The following is a 24,159-nucleotide window of genomic DNA, read 5'->3' as shown; positions in this document are numbered from 1 at the left end:
TGTATCAACTACCAAAATTGAACCAGGAAGAAATAGAAAACCTGAACAGATCTATAACCACTAAGGAAATTGAAACAGTCATCAAAATATCCCAACAAATGAAAGCCAAGGGCCAGATGGCTTCCCAGAGGAATTCTACCAAACATTTAAAAAAGAATTAATACCTATTCTCCTGAAACTGTTCCAAAAAGTAGAAATGGAAGGAAAACTTCCAAACTTGTTTTATGAAGCCACCATTATCTTGACTCCAAAACCAGACAAAGACCCCATCAAAAAGGAGAATTACAGACCAATATCCATGATGAACATGGATACAAAAATTCTCACCAAAATACTAGCCAATAGGATCCAACAGTACATTAAAAGGATTATTCACCATGACCAAGTGGAATTTATTCCTGGACTGCAAGGTTGGATCAACATCTGCAAATCAACGTGATACAATACATTAATAAAAGAAATAACAAGAACCGTACGATCCTCTCATAGATGCAGAAAAAGCATTTGACAAAGTGCAGCATCCTTTCTTGATTAAAACTTTTCAGAGTGTACATACCTCAATATCATAAAAGCCATCTATGAAAAACCCACAGCGAATATCATTCTCAATGGGGAAAAACTGAGAGCTTTCCCCTAAGGTCAGGAACACAGCAGGGATGTCCACTATCACCACTGCTATTCAACATAGTATTAGAAGTCCTAGCCACAGCAATCAGACAACAAAAAGAAATCAAAGGCATCCAAATCAGCAAAGAAGAAGTCAAACTCTCACTCTTTGCAGATGATATGATACTGTATGTGGAAAACCCAAAAGACTCCACCCCAAAACTGCTAGAACTCATACAGGAATTCAGTAAAGTAGCAGGATATAAAATCAATGCACAGAAGTCAGTGATATTCCTATACACTAACAACAAGACAGAAGAAAGAGAAATTAAGGAGTCGATTCCATTTACAATTGCACCCAAAACCATAAGATACCTAGGAATAAATCTAACCAAAGAGGCAAAGGATCTGTACTAGAAAATACTCATGAAAGAAATTGAGGAAGACAGAAAGAAATGGAAAAACGTTCCATGCTCATGGAATGGAAGAACAAATATTGTGAAGATGTCAATGCTACCTAGAGCAATCTACACATTCAATGCAATCCCCATCAAAATACCATCCACTTTTTTCAAAGAAATGGAACAAATAATCCTAACATTTGTATGGAACCAGAAAAGACCCCAAATAGCCAAACTAATGTTGAAAAAGAAAAGCAAACCTGGTGGCATCATAATTCCTGACTTCAAGCTCTACTACAAAGCTGTAATCATCAAGACTGTAAGGTACTGGCACAAAAACAGATGCAGAGATCAATGGAACAGAATAGAGAGCCCAGAAATCTTCGACAAAGCAGGAAAGAATATGCAATGGAAATAAGACAGTCTCTTCAACAAATGGTGTTGGGAAAATTGGACAGCCACATGCATAAGAATGAAACTGGACCATTTCCTTACACCACACACAAAAATAGACTCAAAATGGATGAAAGACCTAAATGTGAGACAGGAGTCCATCAAAATCCTGAAGGAGAACACAGGCAGCAACCTCTTCGACCTCAGCTGCAGCAACTTCTTCCTAGAAACATCACCAAAGGCAAGGGAAGCAAGGACACAAATGAACTATTGGGACTTCATCAAGATAAAAAGCTTTTGCACAGCAAAAGAAACAGTCCACAAAACCAAAAGACAACCGACAGAATGGGAGAAGATATTTGCAAATGACATATCAGATAAAGGGCTAGTATCCAAAATCTATAAAGAACTTAACAAACTCAACACTCAAAGAACAAATAATCCAATCAAGAAATGGGCAAGAAGACATGAACAGACATTTTTCCAAAGAAGACATCCAAATGGCCAACATACACATGAAAAAGTGCTCAACATCCCTCAGCATCAGGGAAATCCAAATCAAAACCTCAATGAGATACCACCTCACACCAGTCAGAATGGCTAAAATTAACAAGTCAGGAAGCAACAGATGTTGGTGGGGATGCAGAGAAAGGGGAACCCTCCTACACTGCTGGTAGAAATGCAAGCTGGTGCAGCCACTCTGGAAAACAGTATGGAGGTTCCTCAAAAAGTTGAAACTAGAGCTACCCTACAACACAGCAACTGCACTAATGGGTATTTACCCCAAAGATACAAATGTAGTGATGCAATGGGGCACCTGCACCCCAATGTTTACAGTAGCAATGTCCACAAAAGCCAAATTATGGAAAGAGCCAAGATGTCCATCAACAGACGAATGGATAAAGAAGTTGTGGTATATATATATACAATGGAATATTATGCAGCCATCAAAAAAAATAAAATAAAATCTTGCCATTTGCAACAACGTGGATGGAACTAGAAGGTATTATGCTAAGCAAAATAAATCAATCAGAGAAAGACATGTATCATATGATCTCACTGATATGAGGAATTCTTAACCTCAGGAAACAAACTGAGGGTTGCTGGAGTGGTGGGGGGTGGGAGGGATGGGGTGGCTGGGTGATAGACATTGGGGAGGGTATGTGCTATGGTGAGTGCTGTGAATTGTGTAAGACTGTTGAATCACAGACCTGTACCTCTGAAATTAATAATATATTATATGTTTAAAAAACAACAAAAGAAGAAGATAGTACCAAGGGAACAATGAAGAGGGGGAAATCAGAGGGAGAGACGATTCATGAAAGACTATGGACTCTGAGAAACAAACTGAGGGTTCTAGAGAGGAGGGGGTGGGGGATGGGTTAGCCTGGTGATGGGTATTAAAGAGGGCACGTATTGAATGGAGCACTGGGTGTTATACGGAAACAATGAATCATGGAACACTACATCAAAAAAATAATTAATTAATTAATTTTAAAAAAGAATTTAAAATATATAAGAAAAATATTTCAATCTATGGAAAAAGAATATTTGTATAACTATATATGGAAAAAATATAAGAAATAGAAGAAAATAAAGGCAGACCCTCATTTCATATAAAAATAAATTTCAGGGGGTTAATAGTCTAAACCTAAAAATAAAACTCCAAAAAAATTTTTAAGTGGTGCCTCGGTGGCTCAGTCAGTTAAGAAACCGACTCTTGATCTGGGCTCCGGTCATGATCTCAGGGTCTTGAGATCAAACCCTGTGTCTGGGCTCCACACTGGGTATGGAGCCTGCTTAAAAGTATCCCTCTCCCCCTCCCCACTACCCCCACTAGCATGCACACACACTCTCTTTTTAAAAAAAAGAAAATAAAGAAATGTAAAGGAAACAAACAAAAGTATTTTTTAAATAGGAGATTATCTATAAAACTATAGATGGGAAAATTCTTAAACAAAAAGGAAACCCAGAAGCCAGAGAGAAGATAATTAAATGTGGGGTTTGTTAATAGTAAAGCAAAAAGAATTCTGCTTGGCATAAAACACAATAAACAGAATCAAGAAACAAAACATATTCTAAAAGAAACTATGTACAAAACTCATGACTGACAAATAGTTGTATTCCTAAAATACAAAATGCTTCTAATGATTAACAGTCAAAACAACAAATCCTGCCATATAAAAGTGAGCAAAGAAAATATAAAGGCAATTTAAAAAAGAAGAAATGCAAGTCACCATGACACGAATGCTCACTCAATTTCACAATAATAAGAAAAGTGCAAAGTAAAATAACCAGATACCATTTTCAACCATTATTGTTGCAAACACTTAAGACTGGTATTTCCAGTGCTAATGAGGATGTGAAGCCTGGGCACTCTCATACACTGATGATGGGAGTTTGAATTGCTTCTTTTTTGGAAAGTACTTGGCAGTCTCTGTTAAAATATTAAATGTGCATAATCTTTGACTCAGCAATTCTATTTCTAGAAATTCATCCTATTGAAACAGAATCACAAAAATGAAATAATGTGTGTAGAAGAGTGTTTACTGCAGCATCGTTTGTAACATCAAAGTAACTGGAAACAATCTGAATAGCTACCAATAAAGTTACAATTCAGTATATTAAGGTACATCCATATGACAGATGATCCTACAGTTATTAAAGAGGAGTTGAGTTTTTGTACTGACCTGAAAATCTAAGACATATTAAGTGGAAAAAAATGCAAGTTTTAGGGCAATATGTATAATATGATCATATTATGTTATACAGAGAAACCTCTATAAATGTGTGTATGTATGCATATATATATATACACACACATGAATATATATACATGCATATATATCATATATACATATATTCATATATACATATATTCACTATATATATATTCATGTATACACACACAATTAGAAAAAATATGGAAGAATACTAGGATACCCACCAAATGTTAACATTGGTTTTATCAAGGAGACAGGACTAAAGGAAGAAGGAGAAACTTATAATTGTTTCCTCATCTATGTCTCTATTATTTGAATGTTTACAATAAACATATTGTCAAACTTAAAAAATATATTTTAAAAGTAGCAGCTCTTCCCGCCATTTTACTCTTACTTTATTTATTCAACATATACTTGTGGGTGCTTAAGCTTAAAACTACAACTGTATAATTGCTTAAAAGGAAAATTCAAAATAATCCCAAACAAGTAAAATCATTAAGCTGTTTGGGATATAGTTAGCAACAATTAAATCATTTCATTGCAGTTCTACTTGACAATTGACTTTAAAAATTTATTAAAGTATTTTTATGGTTAGAAAACAAACTGGTAATACAGGTCCTGTGATCAAAAACACTGTTATCATTTATTCTATGCTCTATGATATAAAACAAAACTTTTTGTTTAACAAAATTCAGAACTTTTTCTTTTTACACTCTACCTTACTCTATAAACCCCATTCTATGAGGAAATGAGACCTACCTCAAGAGAAGAATGTAAATTTAAACTCTCACACCTTATTATAAATTTGCTTCATGCACTTTGGGTAGCTATTGCATTAATAAGAAGCCCAGAAGTTTAACTCTTCAAGTTCTCCTAAGAGAAGTCACAGATATAGGTGCCAAAAGTTGACTTGAAAGACCCAATATGTATGAGAGACTTTCTAGGGAAATGTATTATCTAGCTATTCCTCTAGGTTTTCCAGGCTCTCTGGCTAGAGTAGGGGGTGGGGGCACTGGTTCCTAGGGGATCTCAGAAACAAATGTGCAATAACTAACATCTTGTTAGTTAGAACATCTAGGTTCCTAATAACAACTTTCTATTCTACTTTAATTGATATTTTATCTGTCTCTTTTAAATTTTTTTCTTTCAATATTTCTCTTTTTCAAGTGTTCCAGTGTATTTTTTTAATTTTTTTTATTTAGTATTTATTTTTTTTTTAATTTTTTTATTGTTATGTTAATCACCATATATTACATCATTAGTTTTTGGTGCAGTGTTCCATGATTCATTGTTTGTTCATAACACCCAGCGCTCCATGCAGAACGTGCCCTCCTCAATACCCATCACCAGGCTAACCCATCCCCCTACCCCCCTCCCCTCTAGAACCCTCAGTTTGTTTTTCAGAGTCCATCATCTCTCATGGTTCGTCTCCCCCTCCGACATACTCCCCTTTTCTTCCTCTCCTGTTATCTTCTTCTTTTTCTTTTTTCTTAAAATATGTTGCGTTATTTGTTTCAGAAGTACAGATCTGTGATTCAACAGTCTTGCACAATTCACAGCGCTCACCGTAGCACATGTTTAAACTCCTTAACTATATTTACTATATTTTCATAAATACTGAAAGTGCAAATTAAAACAGTTCTTTGCACAAGGAAAGAATAACTAAACAGACCAACTTTCATTATTTATATGGGTGCATTTATGCTTTTTTGGAAGATTATTTTCAATTTTCCTCTAACTATGCAAACACGAATACTATTGTGAAAATTATACAATAGGGGTGCTATGGTCTGAATATTTGTGTCTCCCCCCTAAAAATTCATATGTTTGAATCTTAACTCCCAAGGTGATGGTATTAAGAGAAGGGGCCTTTTGAGATCATTTTCAGGAGGGCAGAGTTCTCTTGACTGGGATTAGTGCCTCTGTGAAAGAAACCCCAAAGAGCTAGCTTGGCTTGCACCAGAGTCCCACCATGCTGGCACCCTGATCTTAAGACTTCCAGCCTCTAAAACTGTGAGAAATAAATTTCTGCCTAGTCTGTGGTTTTTGTTATAGTAGCCTAAACAGGCTAAGACAAGGAGGAAAGACATTTACTTAATCGGTGTCCTCAATAAATTAGGTTCTTTAATGACGTATCCCCAAGATGAATCATTACTATTCAAAAGCTAACAGAACTCAGACTTTCCATGTGCCTTGTAAGAGTGGCAGTACATGTATTAATTGGGTGTCATCCAATTAATCTGAGGGTTTGGCATTCATTTTAAGAAAAAAAGTATCTCTTTGGTTTTTTCTGCTATTAAAAATAGAATCTTAGAAGGGGAAAAACTCTGATCAGAAAGTATTTATTTGCCTGCAGTACTCTATGTAAGAATTCTCACATTTTTACCCAAAAGAACTTTGATTGTAGAGAAGTACAGAGTTCTACCACCGTTTTACAATTCTCTCTTCTCAGTTTTCTGAGCTAAAGTTTAAAGTTGTATTAAACTAGTGTTTTTATAGAACATCTGATTCTGACTACTGACTCATGGAATTTATTTTCAATACAAGTGCAAACTTCTACTGCATAAGATGTGATTTCAGAAGAGTCTGGGTGGGAATCAGGAAGATTTATAAGAACTATATCTAATAGAAGGTTTATTATAATTCCTTATATTTTCACAGTTCTTTGGAATTTCAGAGTATTTTTGGAACAAATTATTCCATTTGATCCATACAATAGCCCTAAGTCATATATTATCCTTATTTGGAAAACAAGAAAGCTGAGGTTCATGGAAGAAAAGTGGTTTACCTGGGTTCTTAGAGAAAGGAAATGACAAAGATCATGAGCACAGACCCCATTATAATTTCCATAGTTCAACTAAAAGTTGCAGCTTTTAAAAAGATTTATTAAAAGTTAGGGGATAGCACAAGGGTAAATACCATGGTTTCCCCTGGGTTGCTTTGGAAATACTTCCCACAATGGGAGTATCTTCTAGTATGTCTACACTACCCAGAGTATAGGTCCAGTCAACAGGAAGAGAATCCCCATCTACTTCAGCCTCACACCAACCTTCTCAATTCCTATTTGCTTCCCCAGACTTTTTGGAGAGTAAATATCCACTTTCTCTAAGCGAAAATACCACTAACTCTACACAGGGGAAGGATTTGGTCCATGATTATCAACTGGGAAATTCCCTAAAAACACAGTGTGTTCCTCCAATTCTCGTTCAACTGTGCCCAATAACTTCTATGAGGAGACTCCAGCAATCTGCTCCCATTTGGTCACACGGAGCCTGCCCAATCCATTCTCTTTTAACAGGACTCCCTCCAGTCCCAGGGGAGTCCAGGCCTGTGGGCTCTTCCTGCAGTCTTCAGAATTTCTACTTAATCTATCAGCAGTTGCTTAAAGAAGAGCATGCATTCCAGGACCAACCAGCAATATCTATTCAGAGTATTCTCTAAATCTATACTTAAAGAAACACTTCTATCTTTAACCTTCTACCCCTTAAAACCCAAAAAATCTTCAAAAACCTAATACATATAAAATATATACCCAATTTATATAACCTTAAACAGAACATTTATCTTTTTAGTTTAGAATACCTGCATTTAAATTATTTCAAAGTCTCTTTTCAAAACAATTGATGGATAATTATTTACTTCCTACAACTAAAAGATCTATTATAGTGTTTTTGGTTTTGGGTTTTTGTTTTTTTTTTTTTAGATTTTGGTGATTTTTGTGGTTCTTTGGTAGGTTTTTTTCATGGGTTTTTTTAAACAGAAGTTATTCTCTAGAGAGCTAATTGTGAGATCTGTCAAAATTAAGAAAAGTCTTTGTTCTTGAGGTGTAGTTCAGAAGATGATTATACCATATAATTAAGCACTTTTTCCCCCCCACTTTTCCCCTTCAGAACAAAGAATCAGTCTTCGCCAAAGAGGAACTTAAGTCTCTGGGGAACAGAAAACTGCAACTTGGAAATGCTAACTTTTTCTTCTCACCATCAAGGTCTAGTCTCAGATCTTTTTTTTTTTTAAGATTTATTTATTTATTTATTGGAGAGAGAGAGAATGAGAGAGATCGAGCACACGAGAGGGGGGAGGGTCAGAGGGAGAAGCAGACTTCCTGCCGAGCAAGGAGCCCGATGCGGGACTCGATCCCGGGACTCCAGGATCATGACCTGAGCCAAAGGCAATCGCTTAACCAACTGAGACACCCAGGCACCTTCGTCTCAGATCTTTACAACAGAAATTTTCTGATATATTCCCTCTCACCTTCTCACTTACTACCTGCAGAGTTCTAATTGTGCAACATAAAAAATTGTAACATAAGCAGAGATGAAAAGAAGTAATACATCTATCTGGATCCTTTGTGTCCCCAGTAATTTGTACAGTATAGATATTCAAGAAATATGGGATGGATGGACAGATGGATGGATGAATGGATGGATGGATGGACGGACGGACAAATAAACAAAAGAATGGACAAACTCAATGTGACCCAACTGCTTAAGTTAAGTACTGCTCTAGAACTTAAGACAGCAATGATTTATTATTCTTTAGGAGTCCATGGGCTGGCTAGGCAGATTTTCTGCTGGTTTTGACTAGCTTCCTTCATTTGCTATATTTAGCTGCAGGATCAACAGGCATGAAAGATCCAAGATAGTCATATTCAGACATTTGGTAGTAGGTACTGGCTATCAACTGGGATGCTCTGGTTCTCTTCCACATGGTCCCTCATCTTCTAATAAGTTAGACAGGCTGTCCATCAGAGTCCAGGCAGCATTCCAAGGGTGAAGACAAAAACGGTAAGACCTCTTGAGTCCTAGGCTTTGAAACTCACATAGCATTTCCTCTGCCACATATGTCAGTCAACAAAAGACACAAGGCCAAGCCACATAGGGATGGGGAAATGTATTCCACCTCTGGAAGGCAGAAACTGCAAAGGATTTGTTCTATAGTCCACTTTCTGGCATAATTATTTATATTCCTTGTACATGCAAAATTTACTCACACCCTCTCAAGACTCATCCAATCACAGCATTTCAAAATCCAATATCTAGGGGCACCTTGATAGCTCAGTTATTAAACATCTACCTTCAGCTCAGGTCATGATCCCAGTGTCCTGGGATCGGCCCCGCATTGGGCTCCCTGCTTAGCGGGAAGCCTGCTTCTCCCGCTCCCACTCCACCTGCTTGTGCTTCCTCTCTTGCTGTCTCTCTCTCTCTCTGTCAAATAAATAAATAAAAATCATTTTTAAAAATCCAATATCTATAATTTGTACTCATATTTAATTCACGACCTATCCATGCACCATGAGACCAGCATCTTTAAGAATAATCTTTAAGATCTTCAGCCTATTAGCAACCAACTTCCTAGACTTCATCACCTCACTCTTCCTTTGCATCACTTCTTTCCAAATTGACACCTCTTGCTTTGCTTACTTTTTTCCCCCCACATTTGCCCCTCTTGTCAGTTGATACAACTTGTCTGGAATAACCATAGGAATCTTCTCAGGTATAGATAACTCTCTCCAGTACCATCTGCCATATTTCTTGGTAACTAACCCATCCCAATGACCCCCATGTAGCTGGCAGGAGGTATCAGACATCCTGGAGGAATTACTCTTTTGAAATATTTATAAATTGCTTAGAAAATCAAACCAGTTGAATTGTATTTATGACTACAGTAATGATTTGTAGTTTAACACTTCAGTGCTTCACTCACTCACCTGTCTATAAAATAGAATAAATAATTTGCCTAGGACTGTAGCTCACCTCCCACTTATTTACAGTTTGTTACTGGGAGGATTTCCAAAGACTGCTACATATTTTTTTTTCATCCCATGGAAAAATTGCTTTAAATTTATACATTTTAATTGGCATGCTTAATTATATGGTATAATTACCTTCTGAACTACACCTCAAAATGGTTTGATCAAGAACAACCACTTTTCTTAAATTTGACAAAACTCACGATTAGCCCTTTAGAGAATAACTTCTGTTTAAAAAATTTCTATGTTCCATTTTGCACTCTTATAATAACCATGGCCCTGATTCATTATGATAAAGGGAACTGAAAAAGGCTATACTTTTCCTCTTCGAATGGATTTCTGATATTCTTTTCACATACCTAAATCATCATTGTAAATCTTTTTGCTAAAAATAGAGTCAAAGCAGTTAAATGAACTTCATTTCTCAGGTGTACTTCCTTGTCTCCATAATCCATGGGCTCTGCCCAAAAGTAAAACACTGTACAGTATAATTTATAATTGGAGCTATTTGTTTAGAAATAACATTTGTTATTTTCTGTGCCTAACATAGTTTAGAATGTGTGACAGCCTAAATCCCTGCCTATTTGCAACTTCACTTTGATATGCTCTCCTAAAATAACTTTGAGTTTTCATACTTGAATATTATTTTTAGATATCACCTAACCACCAGATATGTATTCTTATATCTGTTTATGCAGAATAACTATTAAAATCATCATTTTATTTTTCAAACGATACATTTGAGCCACATTCTGAACATTTCATTAAGCCAAACATATTTGATTCACTGATTCAACATTTACACACCATGTACGGGAAATACAGCAATGATAAGACAAACTCCTTGTCCTTATTAAACTTACATCCTAGAATGCAGAGAAAGTCAGTAAACAAATAAGCAAGTAAGTGTAGAGGTACTGATGTAGAGATACTGAGGACCAACTCAGGGGAGGGGAAGAAGAGGTTACTATTTTGTGTAGCAGTAATGCCCATTAGCTACAGATGAGGCTATATATAATGTCTGATGAGTTTATTTCAGTCCAGATAACTGACCTCCTAAATATATTGTAACTCTGACCAAGCTCTCTCTTCCTCCCTCCAGGATTATGCAGCATACCAGTGTCTTGTTTGTCTCACATGTTAGTGATCTTAGCACACCAATATTGAACAATCAACTAGATTCCTAACCTTCTGGTACCTGCCTTAATTCCGCTGGGTTTAATTATCATGAAACAACTGGACAAAGATTTTCTTTCTCTTTTGAGATTTATCTTTGAATGTATTCTATTCTAGAAAGCAGTCAAGTCAGACTCCTTGAGGTAGTACCTCATTTGGATAAGAGATTAAAGTTCTTTGCTGAGCTCATCACTGCTTTTTTTTTTTTCCTATGAAGATGGATCAGGGCTTTTTCTATTCAAAATCAGAAAACAAAACTGAAAAAAATGCCAGAGACCAAAAAATAAACAAGAAAAAAGTTGCACTTGTTTTATGTGAGAACAATCTGAGTTACCATCAAAATGAAATTGCTGATGTGTTTTACTTGACTTGGAAACATCTCAGTTATATGCAGATTATCTTTTAAGATCCTTACATTGATTTTTAGCCAAAATCTATTACTTCCCACCAATTTCCATCCTCTTCACAAAGCCTATCAGCCTGGCATTAACTATCTGTGTTTCTGAAACATGATCCTTTTCAGACCACCATCTTAACTGTTTTTCATTTGATATGCTTCCTATGCAGTTGCTTTGAACTTCGTGGATATTTGCTCTTCCAATCTCCATGTCCTACACACAGGAACTGAAATCATAATTCTACTTATCCTTTATTACCCACCTTGAGAAGTTATAGTTTCTTCATGTGATTTTCTACTTCTAATCCTAAATCTTGAGACTTTTATGAATATTAATCAGTGTGCAACATTGTGCTGCATAAGGATTCTACAAAATGACTGAGTCATATTATTGAAATATAAAAGACTTATTTAGGATCTTTAATTGAGAGTATGGCACTATAGGTAAGTATTGTTTCAAGTAGTGGAGAGGATTATGTGAATTGCTCCAGAAAACCAGTAAGGCTTCTGGCTACTGTGGTTATGCTTAGTCTTCCACCTTGCTCTGTTTTCCACTGTGGTATGTCTGCAGATAAATACTTTGGAAGAAATGTTTACTCTGGGTTTTTGCTGGATCACAACCACAAAAGTGATCGACTAGAACAGAGAAAATTAAAAAGTTTAAGGATTAAAGAGTTTGTTAATTTCAAGGAGAATGAATATTGTGAATACCTATAAACTTTTCTTAATGGAATATGGTTTTTGAGTTAGAGAAGCATTAGAATGAAATTACTATTCCCTCCTACTTTGTTTTCTCATTGTATGATAAATGACAGTCAGGTTTGCTGCATTGGCCAATTTCCATATTTTTGAGGTATTTTTCTGGTGGCCATTGTTATACAAAGTCAGCTTATCGTTTAAACTACCTATTGACTCTTTTTCTTCTCTCGCTTTCTCTCTCTTTGCAATATAGGATTTTTAAAAACTATGCCACAGTTTGAAATTTGGATATTCATTACTGTATTACTATTATTATAGAGAATATCTAGTCAAAAGGCAACATCGAAATGTTAGTAGCCAAAGTAAAAGGAATTTGAAAGATTAGCAGTTGCCAAGCAATAAATTAGTTGCTTAGTTCTATTTATTCAGGTAAAAAGAAAACAAAAGATAGAGAACCAGTTGATTAAATGGATAGGTGTATATATGACTACATTATTTTTCCCATTGTCATCAAGTTTTCCCTCTGCATAGACTCATTTTAGTTTGAATCTGTTTAGATTTATAATCTCCAGGAATGAATGACAAATAAGGATAGTAATTTTACTAATTCCCTACATTAACAAGGCATTATGCTGTGGTATAATTTATCTTTTCAGAAAAGACTTTTTAAAAAGTAAGTTAAGAGGTTGCTGATTTTCATTTGAGAAAATTTTATTATGGCAAAATTTGCTTTCTTGACTTTAGCTTAACATTGCACTGAAATGTAACACTGCAATAAATTCTCCAACTCATCTCAGCCTATACTAAGACTTCTCTAAATTGCTGGGAAGAGCTTTCAGTGCCTTTTTGATACTTTGGGACCAATGAAAAGAGAGAAGATATAATATTTATGTTGTCACTTCTGTTTCTGGTAAATTTACTGGTTTTGACGAAACCCAAAGCATTTGCTTTAAGACACTTATGAAAACACAGGCATTGTGAACTGCTAGTTTTTTTAAATTTTTATTCATTCACTTAGCATGCTTGAAATGTTCAAAGTATTACCTAAACACTGATGAGGGTTTGGGGAGGGATGCTGTGGCTTAAGATTGCTCTGTTCCTCTTACAGACCTAGTTTCAGGAACAGAAAATGTAGACATTGCAAGTATATTGTAAAGCATGCCTGGTATTTCTACAGTTTTCTGTGTCATAGACTATAATGATTCCCAGGCACATATCATCCATTTACCTACAGCATGGCTATTGCTTACTAAGTATGTACCCTTTATTCTGAAAGAAAGATACACACACATTATCTGAAATATCAGAGGATTTCAGAGTGACATTAATAACTTAACTGTCAAAAATGTAAACTAATATTTGCTTCACTTTTCTTATTCATATGTATTCTCTTAGAATTTAGAGTCTTCCATGGATAGAAATCATGAGAAGCCTCTTGAGATTACTGAATGTATGGCCTTAAAAAGTGAATGCAACTTCCAAAACTTTTAAATTTAAAGTCAAGGTTTACCTAAGCCACAGGGGAAATCTGGTTCTCTTTGTATTATCATTTTTCACCATACCACTTTATGCATGGTCTGTCTTGAAATTTTCTTCTGAAATACAGGCAAAGTTTCTGTCATTAGGGGACTACTGTTGTGTGAAGTCAGCAAGTGCATTTCAAACTTTAAAATATGCATTAAAGGAATTATATTTACAGTCAATAATTGCAGTATGCTATAAAACCCTGGCCTAACAGGTTCAAGGACAGTGCTATCATGTTATTTATAATACCTACTTGCTTTAACGACTTTATGTAAACATGATCTCAAGTAAGTGTTTATTTCATAATGACTTCTGCTATCAATACTCAATCTACTTAGTTACCAGGAACTGTCAATACGCCCTTCACCTCACATGTACTTGTGACAGGTTCCACTTCTCCAGCTTGTTATTTATTTGTTAGCTTTATTGATTTAAATTCCTTCTCTGCTTCTACTTATATGTCAGAGGAGAATGAAATTAGCACAGACTTTGTGACAAAGATGCAATGAACATCTTAACGTGATCACTACTGGATCAATCTGTAAGGTCAAGGGAGAATGGAGGGATATAAGTATATCAAGATGTATTTACCACTATCCTTAGTTTACACCAAACCAATTGCCATGAATATACTTTTCAAATTCAGCTAATATTTTCTTTTCAGATAATAAAGAATCCAATCCTGCCATTTCAAACATTTCTTAGTACTTACTATGTGCTTGCCACTATGTTTAGAATTGCAGAGAGAAAGATGAAAAAGACATGCTTTTTGTTTATAGCCTAAGGAGGGAAAGAGAAATTTCTAAAATAATCATACTACAGTTTAATGAGTACTAAAGTAGAAATATGAATGTTTTGGGTTTTGAATTTTTTGGTCTTGGCATATATAATAACAGCTTCCTCCTAAGAAGAGGCTGTAAAATGAGAGTCCTTGATGTGATTGGATTGGTAAGTTTGAGTAAAATGTGGAGTTAAACTGCTTTGTGTAATAGAGGAATAGAGAAAGAAGAATTTGACAATTTAGGAGAGAGGTCTACCATACTCACAAATACTTGGTGTGGGGGATTTGTGTTGCCAGAAATAACAAAGCTAAATTTCACGAAAGTATTGATGTGGTGTGGGTCAAATGTGCAGCTGTATGTTTAAAGACAAATAGGCATAAAAGGGTATGAATAAGTAGATGAAGAAGTTAGAAGTTATTATTAAGAGATGAAGCCAGACAGAAGTAGTGGAGTGAGAACAGAAAGGACTCTGTGTACCATGTAAAGGGGTTTGGTTTTATGTTGAACATAGTAAGGAACTATGGAGTGTGTGTATGTCTGAGTATATACAATCAGATTTCTGTATTTTAGCAGTTGGATGTCCCATAGGTACTTCAAAATCAGCATGGTCAAAATTTAACTCATCACTGAACTATTACTTCAAACCTACCATTTCTTTTTTTTTCTTTAAAGATTTATTTATTTAGTTAGTTAGTTAGTTATTTTAGTGGGGGGAGGGGCAGAGGGAGAGAGAAAATCTCAAGCAGACTCCACCCTGAGCACAAGCCGGAGACAGGGCTCAATTGGAGGACCCTGAGATCAGGACCTGAGCCAAAACCAAGAATCGGATGTTCAACTGACTGAGCCAGCCAAGAGCCCCACAAACCTAACATTTCTGTGGTTCTTAATTCTTCCCACTCTTTTATCTTCCCAAACCTACCTCTTCAACCCTACAAGGCTAACTACTTCTCTCATTCTCCACTTCCATCACCCTATTTCAGGCCATGACTGTCTCTCACCTGAATTATTACAACTGGTCTCCTTCTTCAAATTGATTAATTTCAATCCATTCCCCACAGAAAGATAATTTTTTCTAAAATGCAAAGTAAATAATAAAATTTCCTGTTTGTCTCCTGCTTTTCTTAGGAGAAATTCCCAGTCTCCTGAAATTGATTTAGAACATGCTGAATGATCTGGCTCTTGATTATTTCTCCAGCTTTACTTCATTCCATTTTCTTCTCACTCTCCACCTCAACCATATTAAATTTCTTTTAGTCCATCAAATATTGCCCACCACTTCAGAGCCTTTGATAGGGACTATGTTTTTTGTATGGAACATATTCTCTAATTTTATGGTCTCTATACACATGACCTTCACCTAGGAAGTCTCTCCAATTGTCCCCAAGTATAGGTTAGATTGTCCCCCCAGTACCTTGTATTTTTCCTATCGTAACACTTAACACGCTGTTTTGTAATTTCCCATTAATGTGATATTTCCCCAGTAAATTAATTTCTCTACTAACAAAAAGAGTAACCAGGTCTTTTTGCCAGTGGTATTTTTAGAGCATACCATACCTGGCACAGATACAGGTACTCAATAAATGTTTGTTAAATGTAGGTTTAGAGAGATCAGAGGAAGGTATCAAGTTGGGTTACGGTGACAATCTATACAACTGATGTTGAAAACCTGAAATAAGGCAGGACAACTGATGATGTGTGGGGGATGAGTGAAGTGTAGTGAAAGATTCAGAAAGTAATTTGGTAGGATGGTAACTACCTGGATATAGGCGGTAAGGGAAAAAAGAAAGTTAAGGATGACTCAAGTTTTAGATCTTAGATCATGAGTGATGCCAATAAAAGAGGAAACACAAAAAGAAAAGCAAGTTTGCATGTAGAAAAGGTACAATAAAATTGTAGAGAAATCGTCAGGTTAATTTTGAAAACATTTCATTTGTGAGAAATGTAGATCCATCTACTGGTTGAGAACATCTTACTGGAAGTAAATTTTCCTGAAAATTCAGGAAAAAAGTAGGAAATAGATACAAAGTTGAAAGTCATTGGTCTATTGATGATAGTTGAAGTCATTGGAAGGGATAAAATTGTGAAACAATGGTCTGTAGAATAAAAAGGGAAAGATGACTAGGATGGCACCTGAAGAGTATCAATTTTAAGGATTAAGTTAAAGAATGGAAGTTATGCCAAAATGGCAGAATGAACACATTCATCTACTTTCAGCCCATCCAAATGACACTAAATCAAGAATACAGATAGTTTTATTTATAAGTATAGCTCATAAGGACAGGCAGAACAGAAGTGTGACAAGAAGAGCATACAACTTAGGAAGGTGATAAATATTCGGACAAATGGTAAATAATTTCACAAGCTAAGGGAGAAAAAACCACTAGAATCTTATCCAGTATTGAGGGTGCCCATGACCTAAGCCAATTTATGTAACCTCACCCCAAAAGGCTCAGTAAGAACTGGCAGCACCAACTTTATAATTCACAAAGTTGGAGTAAATCTCTACCCATACATTCAGAGCTTCCATAAACTTTTTTTAGCTGTCAACTCTTCTAAGAATAAGCAGACAACCAAGTATTACCAAACAACAAAAGAGAATTTCTACTATGAAATACAACAGTCAAAACAGTTAAATAAAAGTTGGAGGGGACTGATTTTCCAGGGGGAAAAAAAACTCCAAAAACATTGCTATTAATACCCTTAGGTAGAAAATAACTAAAATACTGCCACCATTAATAAGAACAGAATACTATTTTTTCACTATTTTTATATATTACTTATATGCAAGTTAGTTAACGTATAGTATATTATTGTTTTCAGAGGTAGAATTTAGTGCTGCATCAGTTGCATATACCACCCAATGCTTATTACATCAAGTGCCCTCCTTAATGCCCATCACACAATTACACTACCCCCCACCACCCAACTACCCTCCAGCAACCCTTAGTTTGTTCACTATAGTTAAGAGTCTCTTATGGTTTGCCTCCCTCTCCATTTTCACCTTATTCTATTTTTTCCTTCCCTTCCCCTATGTCCATCAGTTCTGTTTCTTAAATTCCACATGTGAGTGGAGTCATATGGTATTTGTCTTTCTCCAACTGTCTTTCTCTAATTTCATTAGCGTAATACATTCTAGTTCCATCCATGTCTTTGTAAATAGCAAGATTTCATTCTTTTTGATGGCTGAGTATATCCATTGTATATCTATAGCACATCTTCTTTATTCATTTATCAATATATGGACATCTGGTCTCCTTCCATATTTTGGCTATTGTGGACATTGATTCTATAAACATCGGAGTACTTATGCCTCTTCAAATCACTATTTTTGTATCCTTAGGATAAATACCTAGTAGTGCAATTGCTGGATCTAGGACACCTCTATTTTTAACTTTTTGAGGAACCTCCATACTGTTTTCCAGAGTGGCTGCACAAGTTTGCATTCCCACGAACAGTGTAAGAGAGTCCACCTTTCTCTGCATCCTCACTAACATCTGTTGTTCCCTGAGTTGTTATTTTAAGCCATTCTGATCACTGTGAGGTGGTATCTCATTGTGGTTTTGATTTGTATTTCCCTGATGATGAGTGATGTTGAACATTTTTTCATGTTCCTGTTAGCCATATGTATGTCTTCCCCAAAGAAATGTCTCTTCATGTCTTCTGCCCATTCTTTGACTGGATTTTTTGGTTTTTAGGTGTTGACTTTGATAAGTTCTTTATAGATTTTGGATATTAGCCCTTTATCAGATATGTCATTTGCAAATATCTTCTCCCATTCCATAGGTTGCCTTTTAGTTTTGTTGATTGCTTTCTCTGCTGTGCAGAAACTTTTTATCTTGATGAAATCCCAACAGTTCATTTTTGCTTTTATTCCCCTTGCCCCTGGAGACATGGCTAGTAAGAAATTTCTGCAGCCAAAGTCAAAAAAGTTGCTGCCTGTGTACTCCTTTAGGATTTTGATGGTTTCAGGTCTCACATTTAGGTCTTTCATCTATTTTGAATTTACTTTTGTGTATGGTATAAGAAAGTGATCCAGTTTCATTCTTCTGCATGTGGCTGTTCGATTTTCCCAGCACCATTTGTTGAAGAGACTCTTTATTGCAATAGATATTCTTTCCTGCTTTGTCGAGGATTAGTTGACCATAGAGTTGAAGGTCCATTTCTGGATTCTCTATTCTTTTCCATTGATCTATATGTCTGTTTTTGTGCCAGTACCATACTGTCTTGATAATAACAGTTTTGTAATATAGCTTAAAGTCCAGAATTGTGATGCCTCCAGCTTTGGTTTTCTTTTTCAACATTAGTTTCGCTATTTGGGGTCTTTTCTGGTTCCATACAAATTTCAGAATTGTTTGTTCCAGTTCTATGAAAAATGCTGTTGGTATTTTGATAAGGATTGCATTGAATGTGTAGATTGCTTTGGGGAGTATTGACATTTCAACATTTGTTCTTCTGATTCAGAAACATGGAACGTTTTTCCATTTCTTTGTGTCTTCCTCAATTTCTTTCATAAGTGTTCTGTAGTTTGCAGAGTAGAGATCTTTTACCTCTTAAATTAGGTTTATTCCTAGGCATCTTATGGTTTTTTGTGCAATTGTAAATGGGATCAATTCCTTGATTTCTTTCTTCTGCCCCATTGTTACTGTATAGAAATGCAACTGATTTCTGTGTGTGGTTTTATATCCTGCAACCTTGCTGAATTCCTGTATCAGTTCTAGAGATTTTTTGGTGGAGTCTTTTGGGCTTTCTACAAGAGTATCATGTCATCTGCGAAGAGTGAAAGTTTTACTTCTTCCTTGCTGATCTGGATGCTTATTTCTTTTTGTTGTCTGATTGCTGAGGTTACAACTTCCAGTACTATGTTGAACAAAAGTGGTGAAAGTGGACAGCCCTGTCATGTTCCTGACCTTAGGGAAGAGCTCTCAGTTTTTCCCCACTGAGGATGATATTCACTGTGGGTTTTTCATATATGGCTTTTATAGTATTGAGGTATGTTCCTTCTATCCCTACACAGCAGAGAGTTTTATTAAGAAAGGATGCTGTACTTTGTCAAATGCTTTTTATGCATCTATTGAGGGGATCGTATGGTTCTTGTTCTTTCTTTTATTAATGTGGTGTATCATACTGATTGATTTGCAGACATTGAACCACCTTTGCAGCTCAGGAATAAATCCCACTTGGTTGTGGTGAATAATCCTTTTAATGTACTGTTTGATCCTATTAGCTAGTATCTTCGTGAGCATTTTTGCATCCATGTTCATCAGGGATATTGGTCTGTCATTCTCCTTTTAGGTGGGTCTTTGTCTGGTTTTGGGGTTAAGGTAATGCTGGCCTCGCAGAATGAGTTTGGAAGTTTTCCTTCCATTTCTATTTTTTGGAACAGGTTCAGAAGAACAGGTATTAATTCTTCTTTAAAGGTTTGGTAGAATTCCCCCTGGGAAGCCATCTGGCCCTGGACTCTTGTTTGTGGGAGGTTTTTGATTACTCATTCAATTTCTTTCCTGGTTATGGATTTGTTCAGATTTTCTATTTCTTCCTGTTTCAGTTTTGGTAGTTTATATGTTTCTAAGAATATATCCATTTCTTTTTTTTTTAATTATGTTATGTTAGTCACCATACAATACATCATTAGTTTTTGATGTAATGATCCATGATTCATTGTTTTCGTATAACACCCAGTGGCCCATGCATTACGTGCCAGATGTAGTGAAAAGAAGGGCCATATGCACCCCAGTGTTCATAGCAGCAATGTCTGCAATAGCCAAACTGTGGAAAGAGCCAAGATGCCCTTCAACAGATGAGTGGATAAAGATGTAGTCCATATATACAATGGAATATTACTCAGCCATCAGAAAGGATGAATACCCAACTTTTACATCAACATGGATGAGACTAGAGGAGATTATGTTAGGTAAAATAAGTCAAGCAGAAAAAGTCAATTTTCATATGGTTTCACTTATTTGTGGAACATAAGGAATTGTATGAAGGACTTTAGGAGAAGGAAGGGAAAAATGAAGGGGGGAAATTGGAGGGAGAGATGAACCACGAGAGACTATGGACTCTGAGAAACAATCTGAGGGTTTTAGAGGGGAGAGGGGTGGGGGGATGGGTTAGCCCAGAGAATATATTCATTTCTTCCAGATTGCCTAATTTGTTGGCATATACTTGCCCATAATATCCCCTTATAATTGTTTGTATTTCTTCAGTGTTAGTTATGATTTCCCCTCTTTCATTCATGATTTTATTTATTTGGGTTCTTTCTCTTTTTGATAAGTCTGGCTAGGGGATTATCAATGTTGTTTATTCTTTCAAAAAATCAGATCCTAATTTCATTAATCTGTTCTACTGGTTTTTTTATTTCTATATTATTGATTTCTGCTCTAATCTTTATTATTTCCCTTCTCCTGCTGGATTTAGGCTTTGTTTTCTGTTCTTTTTCCAGCTCCTTTAGGTGTAAGGTTAGGTTGTGTATTTGAGACTTTTCTTGCTTCTTGAGGTAAGCTATGTACTTCCCTCTTAGGACTGCCTTTGTTTCATCCCAAAGGTTTTGAACTGTCCTGTTTTCATGTGCTTTCCTTCATTTTTAAATTCTTATTTTAATTTCCTGGATGACCTATTCATTCTTTTGTAGGCTGTTCTTTAACCTCCATATATTTGTATTCCTTCCAAATTTTTTCTTGTGGTTGACCTCAAGTTTCATATCATTGTGGTCAGAAAATATGCATGGTATGATTTCAATCTTTTTGTACTGGTTGAGTCCTGATTTGTGACCCAGTATGTGATCTATTTTGGAGAATGTTCCATGTGCACTCAAGAAGAATGTGTGTTCTGCTGCTTTAGGATGAAATGTTCTGAATGTATCTGTTAAGTCCATCTGGTCCAGTGTGTTATTCAAAGCCCTTGTTTCCTTCTTGATCTTGCTTAGATGATCTTTCCATTGTTGTGAGTGGGGTGTTAAAGTCCCCTACTATTACTGTATTATTATCTAGGAGTCTCTTTAAATTTGTTATTAATTGATTTATATATTTGGCTGTTCCCAAGTTAGGAGCATAAATATTTACTATTGTTAGATAGTCTCCTTTATTATGTTATAATGTCCTTCTTCAACTCTTATTACACCTTTGGTTTAAAATCTAGTTTATCTGATTTAAGTATGGCTACTTGGGCTTTCTTTTGATGTCCATTATCATGATAAATGGACAGAGTGGTATCCACTCTGACAGCTGATATCTTTTGATTGGAGCATTTAGTCCATTTACATTCAAAGTAATTATTGAAAGATACCAAATTTAGTGCCATTGTATTACCTGTAAAGTCACTGTCTCTGTAGATTGTCTCTGTCCCTTTCTAGTCTTTGATACTTTTGGTCTCTCTTTCACTCAAAGTGTCCCCTTTAATATTTCTTGCAGAGCTAACTTAGTGTTCACAAACTCCTTTAATTTTGTTTGTCTTGATAACTCTTTATCTCTCCTTCTATTATGAAAGACAGCTTTGCTGGATAAAGTATTCTTGGCTGCATATTTTTCCCATTTAGTATGTTGAATATATCAGGCCATGCTTTTCTGGCCTGCCAGGTTTCTGTGGACAGATTTCCTGCCACCCTTATGTGTCTACCCTTGTAGATTAAGGACCTTTTCTCCCAAGCTGCTTTCAGAATGCTCTCTTTATCTTTGTATTTTGCAAGTTTCTCTATAATATGTCATGATATTGATCTGTTTTTGATGATTTTAAGGGAGTTCTCTGTGCCTGCTGGGCTTGAATGCCTATTTCCTACCCCAGATTAGGAAATTTCTCAGCTATAATTTGTTCAAAAAAACCTCTTGCCCCTTTTTATGTCAGGCACAACTAGGTTTCAAAATTCCAATTTTCAGTGTTTCCTGTGCCATGTACCTGCCCTGTTCCTCTGGGGGATGGTCTCACCATGCTTGCTGGCCAGGCCCAGGGAAGTGATCGTACCACCATGAGGCAGTTTGCAGTTTATAGCAGAAAGCCAGCACTAAGACCTGCTGCCCTCATCTGGCTTCCCAGTTCTTATACCTGGGAACAGTGTAGCAGCTTGGTGCCACGTGTTCTTCCTGCTGCCAAGGGGATCCTCAGACCACCTGTCACTCCTGGGATTCCACCCCTCTTTGCCACCTGAACACCTTTAAGCCAGGCAGGTCTCAGAGAGTAGCAAACTTCCAAAAGTTCAGATTTTGTGCTCCACCACTTCTAGTACCTTGTGGTAGCCTCCATAAGCAGGCTCCCTCCCCGCTGCAGTGTCCAGTTATGCCTCCCCCAAGTGAACTTATGCACCTCCTGTCTTCCAAAAGGTGGTCACTTTTCTACTTATAGACTTGCAGATTTTGTTCTCTCAGATCTCTGATTTCTTGGGTATTCAGAATTATTTGATAACTAGCTGTGTTCAAGGGACTAGACAAGCTCAGTTTCCCCCTACTCCTCCACCATCTTAACTTCTCCCCTCCAACAGAATACCATTTTAAAAAAGAACATTCTGAAAACAAAAAGAGAAGCAATTTCCTAGAAAATTAGAACTTTGATAGTGGAAATGAAAAATCAAAAATATAAGTGTGAAAAGAAAGTTAGGAAATATTCTAGAAAGTTGGGCAAAAAGATAAAGAGACTAAAAAAAGTTAAGAAAATTTCCAGTGTGGTCAAGAAGCTATAAGAAAACAGGAGTTAAACAAACAGAGAACAGAGAAAAGAAAGAGAAGAAAATCATCTGTGTTTGTTTCCTATGGCTGCTGAAACAAAGTATCACAAACTTGATGGCTTAAAAATAAAACACAAATTTATTCTTTTACACTACTAGAGAGCAGAAGATTAAAATCAGTTTCACTGGGCTAATGTCAAGGTGTTGGCAGGCTGGTTACTTCTGGAGGCCCTAGGAAGTAGTCATTTCCATGCTTTTCCCAGCCTGTAGAAACGACTTATATTCTTTCTCATGCGGTTCCCTTCCTCCATCCTCAAAGTGCATATCTATGCTTCTGTCATCACATGGCCTTCTCTATGACTCTAACTCCTTCTGCATACCTCTTATAAGAAATATTATATCAGGCCCAGCCAAATAATCCATAGTAGTCTTCCTATATCAAGATAATTAACTTGACATCTGCAAGTCTTTTTTGGCATATAAGGTAAGATACACAGGTTCTAAGTATTAGGATATGGACATCTTGACAGGAAGGGGGTGGTGTTGGAGAGTATTATGCAGCCTACTAAACTACTGATGAAATAATTTATGAAAATGTCCCACAACTGAAGGATCTGAGTTGGAAAATTAAAAAATACACCTTACTTCCCAGCACAGTGATGAAAATGGAGACAGAGCAAAGTACAATATGATTAAATTATAGAATATCAGAAACATATGAAGATCCTATAGGCTACAATATAAATTATAAAGATATAATTCTTCCCAAGAGCACATTGGACATTAGAAAACATTGGAAGGAAATTATTTCCAACTTAATATTCCATAACCAACTAAACTGTTATTCAAGTGTCAAGCGAGTGTAACCTTGATACCAAAATCTAACAAAGATACAACAATAAATGAAAATTACAGGCCAATATTTTTCATAGATTAAAAAGGCCTAAATGAAATATTAGCAAATCAAATCCAGCAATATATTAACAGGATAAGATATCAACAGCAAGTAGGGTTTATTCCCAGAATGCAGAATTGATTTAACATTTGAAACACAAT

Source organism: Zalophus californianus, chromosome 2 (assembly GCF_009762305.2).
Source record: "Zalophus californianus isolate mZalCal1 chromosome 2, mZalCal1.pri.v2, whole genome shotgun sequence".
NCBI classification, from domain to species: Eukaryota; Metazoa; Chordata; class Mammalia; order Carnivora; family Otariidae; genus Zalophus; species Zalophus californianus.
Note: the sequence above shows the minus strand (reverse complement) of the source record.